Source organism: Buteo buteo, chromosome 24, assembly GCF_964188355.1.
Source record: "Buteo buteo chromosome 24, bButBut1.hap1.1, whole genome shotgun sequence".
Taxonomy (NCBI): Eukaryota; Metazoa; Chordata; class Aves; order Accipitriformes; family Accipitridae; genus Buteo; species Buteo buteo.
In genome coordinates, this window is record NC_134194.1 from 21,819,287 (window position 1) to 21,831,898 (window position 12,612).

Here is a 12,612-nt window from a genome sequence, read left to right on the forward strand (position 1 = left end):
GTCTCATTCCTGATTTCAGGTGAGGCAGTGGGAAAGCTTTGTGGTCCTGCTTGATGGCAAACTGTATTCTCAGAAATGAGTTTTTGCTTGAATTTTGGAGAGAAAAATGTAGTCTGACTCAGCTACAAAGCATGGAAAATTTCAAGCAGGCAGCTGATGTGTGGCAAAAAGGATACCTGGGCTGTAAGAGTAAGTGGGGTTGTATTGTTTTGGCTGTTAAATCAAAACCCCAGGGGAAAGAAATCACATTGGGTCAACCCAAAAGGAACTGTTCTAGATATCCTTTCTGAAAGAAAAAAGTGTTCCTTGTGCAGGAGAAGGCACTTGGTTTTATCCATTACTGGTATTAACTACGTTTCTAGATGAATTACTTGTCAAAAGTTGCAAAGTTCCTCTAAAAACGTATAAGTCAGAAAGAAACACTGTTTATTGCAAGCTAACAGATGCCTCTTGTCCTTTCAAATGGAGCCCAAATTCACAATTAATTATTGTCTCTCTGAAATTAGAGACTTTGTTGGATAAACTACTAGTGTGAACAATTCCAGCCTGGCCACCTAGTTGGGAAGCTGTGGATGGCTCCATGACAGGACCTGCTCTTCCTACATCATCAACTTGAGGATGCAGAGTGCTGAGCAACCATAATTTTGTGTGCTGCTACCGCCCTGCTAGGCAAAGCTTGGTGGGATGGCTGGCAGTGCAGCCACGGTCCTCTGGCCAGGATGGGGACTCAACTTGCTTGTGTCAGGTAGTTCACCCTGCTGGCTTTGCCCGCAGATCCAGTTCTGGAGCTGAGAAGTAAAGGCAAGGTCAGTTATTGAGTTGCAGCACTGGCTGTGACTCTGGATGAGGCAGGGAAGGGCGCAGGACCCTCACTGAGAATGTGTTAGGATATGCAGTTCGTGATACCCCTGCTTGTCCCACCTGGAACATGCATCTCCACCGTGGCACAGGTCCCAGCAAAGACCCCCCGTGCCTTTGCACTCCCAGTTCTCCTACTCCCTGCTGAGGCAGCCTGTGAGCGGGCAGGACCCTGAGCAAACCACCACCTCAGGAGACCACAAACATCCCATGTCCCTCTGGAGTAGGCTTTTCAGCCTAGTTTCTGTGCCTGTTTTGGCAGGGTGTTGTTCTGAGCTCCCTAGGGGCTCTCACCCAGGCAGGATCTGGCCCACTGGGGGGAAGCGCCTGCCCTCCCTCTCCCTGTCCTCCTGTCTCAGCTTTGCAGGCTGCAGGACTGCCTCCCCTCCCCAAGGTGGGGTTTGGCCAGAAAGAGCCATTAGTCCTTTTGGATGGCTCCTCTTGCTCTTCCTTAGGCAGGACCAGAGCACCAGAGATGCTCGGGGTGTCCTCCAGGCTGGGACAGCCTCTTGCCCCATCCCCTGCCCCAGGGAGCTCTTGCAGCCACCCTGCCTTGTGCTCTGCTCCCTCGGCACCAGTTATGCAAGTGGCTTTGGAAGCAAGACAAAATTATAGCGGGAAAAAATCATCACACGGCTCTGGTGGGAAAAGATATTATCCTGCGTTGCTAGCGAGACCGGCCGTCAGCAGGTAGGGCCCGGAGGAGAGCTGCGTTGCAGGATGATCGCTGATAAGATGCCAGGTCCTGCTCCGATGGCCTCGGGAGAGGGAAGCGCTGTGCTGTGAAGCTATGGAAACGGCCAGGCTGGGTGCGGAGCTGTAATTGGGCCACTCGCATCACCGCCGCGCAGGCAGGTATGCCTGGCTCTTTTGTGTGCATGCACGCCGGGAAGAGCGGGGCTGCGGGAACGGCGATGCAAAAGTTGCTCCACTGGAAGCAGTGGCTCTGCTAGCAGCTGCCCCTGGCCGTCCCCCCCTCTCCGGCCCCCCGCTTTGCCTTTGAGTCACCTCAGCGGCGTGACGGCTGCATCCGCCCCGCGCGAAGGTCACGCTTAAAAGCATTGGACATGGCTGGGCGCGGAGGTGGGAGAGGCGCTGCAGAAGTCGCATCGCGTTTGAAGGAGTTGCGGCCAGGGCAAACCTCCCCAACGTGCCCTTCGAGGAAGGGGGCTCCAACAGCCTTTCATTATTTGCCAAGAAACGTAAGCCCAGAGGTCCGTGAAATTGTCAGGATGTGTGAAATCAGGCACTGCCGGGCAGCTCTCCTGCACGACCATTTTAAATATTTAACACGTTGATTATACAACATTTGTATTGAAACGCTGGTGTGGGCCCAGACCTGGGGCTTGGGGGGCGGGGGATTTGGGATTTGGCCACCCTGCCCTGGGCTCCTGGCAGCCGCCGCGGTGCCGGCGGGAGGGGGAGCGGCGTGGGGGCAGCGGGGAGGCTGTGCGGGAGGCACTCAGGCAGAGAGTTGCTCCTGCTCGGGAGCCTCCGAGTGACAAACGCGCTCAGGAGCAGGAATTCATTCCTGTAAATATGTTTGCATTATTTATTTTAAGCATTTTTATAAATCATAATAGGAGAGACATCTGCTGTTAAAACTGCAAACTGCATTCATGCCTAGGGCAAGGCGGGAAGAGGTTTTTCCCCGGAAAAGCTTGGCAAACTTGGGGAGCACCGCGGGTTTGCAGGAAACACAGGGGTAAAAGCGCAGGGGCATTTTCCCGGCTTGAGTTAAACACCCAGCCTGCCCACTCCTTCCCAGGGTCTTTATTTAAACGCCTACAGTCCTCCCCACCTCCTCCAACCCTCTCGCTTTTGACACCTCTTTATATGAAGCTTTATCATGAGGATGGCATCTTGCTCTCACTTTCCCGATGGCCAAAGAAGCCAGGACTAACCCACCCCGCTCCTCTGCTAAGATACGCTGGTGCACGTAGATATCAGTCGGTCTCATTTCCCTTAGGCGCAGCAGAGGGATCTGGAGGGGAACCGGCACCTCTCCGCGGGCAGGGCTCTCAATTGGTGGCACAGCATGAAAAAACCCTCTCCCCGAGCCTGGTGACATTTGCAGGTCCCTCAAGCCGAGAGCTTCTGGAGACGGTGGTGGCTCGTTCTGGGTGAGGGGAGGAAGCTCCGGGTGACTCTGACTCACCGCTTCGCAAGATTAATTGCCGGGCGTTGCAGGAGGTTTATCACTGCCACCCGTGGCTGGCTGCATCTCACCTCTTACCGTGGCTGCCGGCTTGCTCCGCCTGCCATCGTGCTGCCCGGGGAGACAGGCCGAGGAGGAGCCCACCGGCACCCTTCTCCACCCGGCGTGCATCGGGTGCTGCAGTGGAGCCAGCGCGTGATGGTGAATTATCTCCTTGCTGCACACCCTGGAGGCAGCCCCATCCATCAGCCTGGGCACCCCGGGATGCAGGGGGTCCTGGATCTGTTGCTTGGATGGGTCACGTCGTCCTCTGCCTCAGTTCCTTGTCCCCTCAAGGCAAGCGTTGTTTCAGTTGGGTTCTCGCTGCCACACTTGGCTCCTTTTTTTGAGCCGTGCTACCTTGCAGCGAGGCCCACCGTGGGAAATGGGTGGCAAATCCACTCTCCAGGGCTCATCCAGACTTCCCCTCCATCCTGATGTCCTCAGCCATCCAGTCCCCCAGCACTGACAAGCTCAGAAACTGTGATGAACAAAATCTTTTGCATAATCAATAATTAATGTCTGGGGTTTCCAAGCAGCTAATTAATCTCCTGGTGAATCGTGAAAAAAATATTTAGAATAAATGTAGATGTTTTCAAGCCAGGTGAGCAGAGGTTCATGCTCAACCTAGGCTGTTCTGTCAACCCACATCCTTTCTAATCATCCCTGGAGAGCTCCTTGCTCCAAGTGATGCTATTCATTGCCAGGGAGTGGACAATATTGATCATAAATATTTCCCTAATGAGATCATATCTGCTTTCCAGCATATGCAGTGAGTGACCTCAAAAGGCCGGGTGTCCTTTGGGTGAGCTTGCAAAAAGCTTAATTGTCTAGCTGAGTCTTGCAGCTCTGGAGGTGAGCTGCACCGGTCTTGAGTGGTGGGGTCAGGTCCGTCCCAGCCATGCTGTCCAGGGTCAGAATGGGAATACTGGAGGCAGGGAACAGGCCTTTGCTGAGGCACATCAGAGCATCCAGTCCTAGTGCTCCCACCCAAAAGCTGGGAAATGCAGCACATAAAGCATTCAGGCTCCAGGTTTAGGCAAAGATTTGAGACGATTTGTCTGGTCACTGGTTTCAGATTCAGGGAATATCACAGGCTTCATCCAGTGAAACACCCCATCCCCAATAAACTCCTACTTGGGAAACCTCCACCAGGTTTACTACAAGCTTCAGCAACAGTTGAGCTCAGGTACACCAGCCCTAGGCTAAGGCATTGATCCAATTTCAGGTAACTTGGGGGGGTTGAAAAGTCCTTGAAGCACCTATTTCTCTCTGTGACTTTTGGGGAGCCTATGTGGCTCTTCCCTGTGGTAGACCTATGAGGTCTGGTAGATAAATCCCATGTCAGATCTGCAGCCATGGCTCCTCACTGGTGACCAGGGACAGGGCTTTGTAGGTCTCCAATCAGCTCTCCAGCAAACGTGTATCTGCTCTGCCTCCGTGCTGGGCGTTGCTCAAATTCAGGCTTTCTGCAGTCCATTTATGTGCTAGCAGGCTATGAATTTGCTCTCCCCAGCACTGGCTCCTCAGCTCATCCCAGAATAGCCAAGTCACTGACTCGTGGCTCATTTTGAACAATTGCCAAGCAGCTGCAGCTGTCCTTGACTTTATCTCTGCTCCAGTGTGGCTTTGCCCAGCTCCACAAGTTCACACTAGGAGACTCCACTCCCCCTTCCCAGAATAGAAGACATCCAGGGCCCAGCGTCAGCAAGTTTAGCAGCTGTGGGAAGTGTTATCCTTTGAGCAATCAGTAATTAGTCTGGTTGAAAGGCCAGAGTCCTTGTGGCTAATGAGTAGCTCGAGATGAGACCTACGATCTCCTGACCCTCTTTAAGTCTTGCTGGTGACTTCCAAAGACTTCCTGGCTTGCTCTCACCTTTATGCCAGCTCACAAATGGCCTTCTGTCATGGAAGTTGGTCCTCTCCAGCAGATCCAAAGCTCATGGTCAGCTCTTGCCCAGTCAGCTCTGGTTATCTCCTGTTCCTCCTCACAGGCGGTGGTCTGTTCTCCACACTGCTTTCAACCACCTGTCTCCATCACACCTACGTCCTTGCTCACTTACAGTCTCCTACCTACCTGCCCACAGCTGTCATGTCTAGTACTGTTTTTTCCGTGAACCAGGGTTGGCCTCGGTCAATGCTTGTTGGGAAGATGTTGTAGGGATACTGTTGTAGGCAGAGGGACTGATGGCTGATGATGGTGATACACTTCTGATCGATGTAGCTAACTCCCAGTGTCTCCAACCCTTCTTAATTCTGTCTTCAGCCTGGAAAAAAATATAGCTCACCTTCTGAAGAGGCTTAACTATGTCAGGACTGAATTTTGGGTTTGGCTTATGCTGAGGGACTATGAAAACAGAGCACGGGACAGATAATGCACCCAGGGGAAGAGGTAGCACATGCATTTCTGTGCAGATGCTTAGTGCATTCAGCCACTGGTTCCTGCAGGAGCAGCATGGAAAATGAAGGCACGGTAGGATTAAGGGACTTGTCCAGCCTCCTTTTCCATTGTTTTACCTACTAAATATCTCTGCTTCCATAGAGAAAGTTGAGCTCTTACAGAAAGTGGCTTTTTTTCCTTCAGAGGTGTTTGAGGCTAGGAGTATTCATAGCCCTGTGTTATCATGTGTCGGCAGAGGGATGGGAACATCTTGGACTGAGCTAATTCAGTTGATTTATTGTTCCTGATTCTTAGAGCAGTTCAGTATGATGGGATGTGCTCTCCTCATCTGCCTTCATGTTTAGTGGGATTGGGGTGAAGAGGGTCACAAGAACTCAGGGCAGCTGGAGAAGACTATTGCCTCCTCTCAGGTGGAAAGGATGGCGAGAACAGCAGCAGTAGTGGGAGATTTATCCCCGAGAAGGGAAGGACTCAGGGGGACTTAACAGCAGCCTTCCAGTACCTATGAGGAGGTTTTCAAGCAGACAGAGCCAGACTCTTCAGAGCAGTGTATGGTGAGAGGAAGAGAGACAGTGGGTATAAGCTGAATTAAGAGAAGTTCAGACTGGTGATAAAGACACACTTTTTTCTCCGTGAAGGCAGTCAAGCATCAGCAGGTTGCCCAGAGAAGCTGTACAATCTCCATCCTCTGAGGTTTTCAAGCCCCCACTGGACAATGTGATCTTACAGCTGACCTTGCTTTGAGCAGAAGGTTGGACTACAGATCTCCTGAGGTCCCCTCCAACCTGAAGTAGTCCTCAACACTATGATGAGGTCAACACGGATGAGCTCATAGGAAGGGCAACACTCCAGGACTGCTCCACCTCCTCACATGATTAACTCCAACAAGCAGCTATTTGAGTTCCTGAAGGCTGGAATTAGGTGGCTGTGCCATGTCTAAGGCTGTGGATCACCACGCACTGGCTTCTTCTGTATTTGTGCTTTTTGGAGTTGCTTTTTAGTCTATATGATTTTACCCAGCTGTTCACAGCATGGCCGTAGGAAGCAGTTGGTGCAATCACGGGCACAGTAAACACACAGCAGTGTGAAGAAGAGGTCAGGTAGAGGGTAGACTCAACCAATGGCTTCTGCAGAAGCTGGTACACCAGAACACTATGGCCTGAAGAGCAATGGGCCATATGATTGTGTGTTGCTTTGGGATTCCTTGTGGCGCTGGGTTACCTAAGTCTGGTCTAGGGTAGCAAGGGTTAAACTAAGTGCTTACAGATAAAGCAGTGCCTGGAGAGAAAGTGCTCATAACTCCTCTGGGAAAAAGGAGATTCATAGGATCTCTTCTACCTTCCCACAAATGTCTGAGAGTAGCCCTCTTCTGAGCTAGTACATTGGATAGAGCCTATACACCCCATCCATGGCATCTCCTGGGCATGTGTCCCATCCCAGGATCTTCCCAGGTGTCAGAGTGAAGCAGAAGGAGACTCACAAGGTCTGGCAGCCGACTGGCTGTGCCTGAGCCAAACGGACCCAGTGGGATGCACAGAGATGCAATCATGCCATCCCCTGCTGTGCTGCAGGCCAGTCTGGAGCATTCAGGGCCTCCAGGGGAAGAGAGGGATGTTGCACTGGTTGAGTCAGTGCCTCTGAGCTCAGACTCATAAAAAACCTGCAGACCACAGTGGCTGGAAAGGCCGAGGAGGTGATGTGCAATACAGCAGCGGTTTCTCCCTCTCTGTTTTGTGACCTCTTTGCAAGGCAGCTTTTGGCACTGAGGTTCACATCCTCTCCAGATCTGCAGGCTACATCAAAACAAAATTGGCTCTACAAAAACTCCCCAGCTCCACATGCACTTCACCACTGAGGAGACAGAGAGGTCGAAAATCCCAGTGTGTTGGTCTTTTACAGGGCAGATACCTGTCGGTGAGGCAAACCTCACCTTGGGGATGCTCAGGATACCTCCAGCTCACCCACCTCCCCCATTCCAGCTCAGCTCCCCTTTGGGATGTGTGCTGCTTTGGCTGGGGAACGCTAGTTCTTTAGCAACTCGATGTCCAGAAAAACCTGCAGTCACACAACTATATATAGCCCAAAAGAAGCCGTGAATATGGTGACGCAGTCTGGAAGTGGTTCCTGGCTGTTCTCCAGCAGCTGGGAGCAAGGCACGTGGCTCTTGCTTTTTAGGGGCAGTGGTGTGCAGGGGAGGTGGGGACCGGGGGGTTGGCAGCATGATGGGCTCAAGAGGGGACTTCATCCTCATGTGTCTCCGAGTGCAGGCTGGTGGGGTGACCCAGCAGATGTGATGCTACTCATGGTGTTTGGGGCTTGGAAGGGATTTCAGTGGTATAGCAACCTGGTGCAGGACTTCAATCAGCTGAAGCTTCCTGGTAGATGGGACTTGGAGAAGTCCTGACATGGAGACTTGTGACATTTCATACTGTGTGGTTGGGGACCCCCTTTAGCCCCTAAACAGGGGTGAAGGCTCTCAGTGCTGGGAGTCCTGGGAGGGTCACAGAAATGGCTCTGATCCACCCACTGGTTTCCTCTGGCCTGAGGACTGTAGGGTCTCCTGGGCTGTGAGACCTCATCAGAAGGGATGCACAAGCCATCACCACCAATCATGGCTCCAGCAGGGCCAAACCAGGGGGACCAGAGCACAGCAGTGAGCCAGCTAGCCCCAGCCCCTCCTGTCCCCCCGTCCTACACGTTGTTCTGAGGGCAGCTAACGAAGAGGTGGAGACCTCCGGCTGGACACCACGCTCAGCGGGTGTCTCCCTCCTGCACAGGGAGGCAAAGCTGGCTGTGACCGGGTGGTGGGATGGAGTCAGTGGGACTGACACCTCGCTTGTGCTGAAATACAGGGGTGTTCAGGCTCGATCACCTCTGCCTCGCTGCAGAGCTGGCAGCTGCTGGGAGCATCCCCAGGCAGGAGCCACTGCACCGTACGTCCTTCCTCTTACCCCTGCAGCAATAAGAGCTCTCTGAAGAGGAGACGGGCACAGAAAGGGACATCTTCAGTCTGGCCCCCAAACTGACCCTCGCCAGCTCCCTGCTCCAGGGATGGCACCCCATGCTGGAGAGGATCTCTGTGCCAGCAGCTCCAGCATCCCTGCCTTCCTCGCTCAGCAACCTGCCACTGCCACGAGTCCTCCGCTGCCCCCAGAGCAGGGAGCCCCCAGGACTGGGCATGGCATACAGGTCGGACGGGGTGGTCTGCTGGCTGGTGAGAGCTGCAGGGCTTCAGCCAGGACACGCTTTGGCCCTGCTGACGACCCAGAACCATGCTCGGTTCCTGGCTGCCGAGTGGAACATCTGGGGCCCTTTCCAGGCCAAATCGCAGGTTGCCTTGACGGTATTTGGCCTGCCAAATCTCTGTCTGCTACTTAAAGCCTTTTGAGATGTATCTGGGGATGTTCATCCCCTGCATCAGCCCAGGTGGCTCACCCTGGTCAGGCCCTCAGTGTGCCCCCCAAAGGGGGAAATCTGGCCTTGTCCCCTGCTGCAACCCATCAGCATGGAGGGGCTCCTGCAGAGAGCCAGCTCGCCAGCCTGCCTGTGCTGAGGGAAAGGCAGGAGATTGCCAGAGCAGCACCCTGCATCGGGGGTGTGCTGGGAGCTGCAGTCAGCACGCCTCCATGGCTGGATGTGCAGACCTTGTCCACAGGTTGCTTTTCCTGGGACAGATCCCCTTTGCCACAGTAACAACTTGATTGTTAACACTGGAACCTACTGATGGGAATCAGAATCAGCTTCTGGTCTGTTCCACTATTGCTGTGAACGATTCATGTGCCCACAGATCCTGAACAAGGCTGGGGAGGGCAGCAGTAAACCTGACACACTGTCCTGGGCAGTTCATCATGTGGACAGTTCTGGTAGGCAAAGAATGCCTTGGAAAGCAAGGCACGGGGCTGGGTTTAATGCACCTCGTAATGCTTGCCACATCCCATTTGCTGACTGCAGGTGCTCCTTAGTGATGTTTGGATGTGTATGGTCAATGTTATGGCAAAAAGCATGGGAGAGGTGGGTGACTAGCACCCGGCTAGAGCAATGGGACTATGCACCCCCTCCTGCACTCTGCCCCCATGCGTCCTCCCCTCTCTGCTCCAGCAGTGGTAACTCTGGATTCAGGCTTACCTCTTCCCTGCCCATACGGAGATGCAGAGCAGTCTCCCGTACAACGAAATATTAATCCGTAGGTTTTATAGTGCAGAAGGAGCAGAGAGTGCCACAGCGTGAGTGCTCGGAAGCAGACGGCGCTGCTGCACGGAAATCTATGCCCAAATGCTCCATATCATATCGTACAGCATATGCCTAGAGACAGGCCAACAAATTTAGACCTGAAAATGTGTATAATTGCCAGGCAGGACTTTGAGGCTGGAAGAGCTTCAAAGAAAACAGAACTCATATGCCTTGACAGCAGTGTGGTGGTACTCGGTGCATTAAGTTTAGTGGGACAAACCCTACCTTTGCGTGTTACTTAGTCCTAGCAGTGCCTGAAGGTCAAATCTGGCTCACTCAAGAGCCTGCTTCAGCTGAGAAACTTGCACCACTTAAGTATTTGTTGGTATGGCTCAAAAATAGAGCTTGCTGGGTTTAGCACAATACACAACATTCCCATATAGCTCTTTTTCTCTCTTCCTACTATCTCTGCAGCTCACTTTTTTCAGTGCATCACCTAGAAACTGCCCCGCAAAAGTGGAAGACGCTGTCACTGGCAGAGGATCTTGCTTTGGTCAATGACATGTGGCTGGGAGCAGCATGCAGGACTGATTGTGGAGACAGGTTCCCCTGGAGAGCCAGCCACTCTGCCTCCTCTGGTCCCCAGCACGGGTCCTCAAGCAGCAATGCCACCATCCTCTGCTTCAACACACCCTTGTCGCCACAGTGTCAACCACCTTGAGGGCAACCAAGCCGGCAGGAGTGGCAGGGGACCTGCAGGCAGGGCCCCAGCAGTGCTGCCCTGCTGGGGCAAACAGCTCGGGGAGGGGGGTGTTAAATGGCCTGAATGGCTTGCGGTGGCTGCAGGGTGGCCTCAGAAGTGACCTGAATTGTGGTGTGACGTACCCCAGGGGGTATCTGGCCGTGTGCAGTCCCTCCAGGTAACATGGGTGCTGTCAGAGGGCTCCTGCCAGCTCCTGGGGTTGCAGAGCAATGCCTGGGCATGCCGCAGGTCTGGGAGCCATGCGAGTCTGCGGGAAGATCGGTCTTGTCAGCCCTCGCAGTGGGAGGGGGGAACCTCATCCCAGCTCCCCTGCGCGTCTCCCATCACCTTTGCTGTGCAGGATCTCCTCCCACGTCCTCTGCACACCCTAAGCCCTCCCTGGCCGTATCACCAGCCGCATCCCTGAAGCCCCCTCCCTGCAGCATCACCTCCCCAGTCTCCTGGCCCTCACTGCCAGCACAGTGGTCAGCATTTGGGCTCTCCCTAGCCCTTGTTTTCTTTCAGAAGCCAGGTAAAACCCAGTAGTTTTTAGGATCTGTGTTGGCAGAGAAGAGTGAGCAGATGGTGCCCTAAAATCCCTGCGCCCCGAAGAGTGAGCTAGTGATCATTCTTGAAGCTCTCGAGATTTTTTTTTTTCCAGATCCTGCTGAGTCTGGCGAGGACTATAATTGCAGCTTGGACTGGCTGGAGAGGGCAATACCCGGATGGGCTCCCTGCCTTTCAGGCTGTAATTGGGCCCTGGCGATACAAAGCACAAAGCTCTTTCCTTCCTGTTTGCTGTGCTCCCTCTGTGAAACCTTCCCCTGCCTGTGCTGTGCATGCTGGAAAATATGTAAATACCAGGGCACAGGAGAATTACTCCCTCATGCCTGCGCCACGTCTGAAATACCCATTAAAAATATATGTTCCAAAAAGAGCACCTCTGCACTGAAGCACAAACTCTCCTGGCAATGGGGGGCTGTTTGAAGGGAGCGAGAGGGAGCGGATCAAAGGGTTTCGCTACACACTTCGTCAGGAGAAGGGACGACGCGGCCATCCCAGCTAAATTAGCAGCAGGAACGGGGGTTTTGGAGGCTACACAAAATCAATAGGACTATCTGGAAACGCCTGCCACTCATGCAGGAGATTGTAATTCAGCAGCAGGGCCTGCAGCGCTGTGCCGTGGCTCGGCCGCCTGTGCCAAGCTCAGGGAGGGATGGAGCCGCTGGGGCTGCGTTGAGCCAGGGAAGGGGGATGAGAGGATGGAGCAGGCGGGGGAAAGGGGCTGCCAGGGCAGGGGCTAGTGCAGCAATAAGCCAGTCTACTGAGGAGCCTTGAGGACCTTCATCTCCCCCAGGCTGGCTGTGTCAGGCCAGTGCTGGTGGTGTGGGGCTCTGGTGGCATCACCTCCCTGTCCGCTGTCCGTGAGGTCCTGTCCCAGCTCGGCATACGGTGTGACAGGTTGGTGGGGGGAGCGGGCAGTCCAGTGCCACACGCATCCTTCTGGCCCCTTCCCTGCTTTGGGTGCCTGGGGAGCTAATTACTCATGAATTTGCTGCAAAATCTGCCCTTCAGCTTGGCAGGGGACACTAAATTGTCCCAAAGACCCCAAGTGATATAGAAGCGCAACCTGGGTTTTCTGGGAAACCCGGTAGGGGGCTTGGAGGGGCCGGGAGATGAGGGCTGGTGATGTGTCCAGTCCTGGTCTCCTCCAGAAACACCCTTGGGGATGTGGCTGGGGCCGGGGGAGCCTCTGGGCAGCAGCTCCCCTCTCCAGGCTGGGCACTGGGATCTCCCGCAGCTCCAGTCGGTGAGAAAGGGCAACCCACAGAGACGTTTTCTTCTTCTTCAAAGGAATTCAGTGTTTGGCTGGAGCTTTCAAAGGAGATTTAAAAAGAGAAGATAAAAAAGAAAGTTAAAAGCTGCCCAGTGAGGGGTGGAAATGGGAACGTGGGGAGAGATCAGGGGCAGCTCCGGCAGCAAAGCAATGGCAGGACACCGACGAGCACCGGTGAGCAGTGGGGACAAGATGAGGAGAGCCTTCAACAAGCAACTGTCCAGCCAGGGCATCTATTCCTATCCTCCAGCATCTGTGTCTGTTGTGGCCATCTGCAAGCTGGGTCTCCGCATCTCCAGAGCCCTGGAGAGCCCCGACCCGGTGAGAGGAGTGGGGCTGGAAGCCAGCTGCAGTGGGCAACCGCGAGAGGAGCCAGGGACCCATGCCTGCAGGAGCGGGACCAGCAG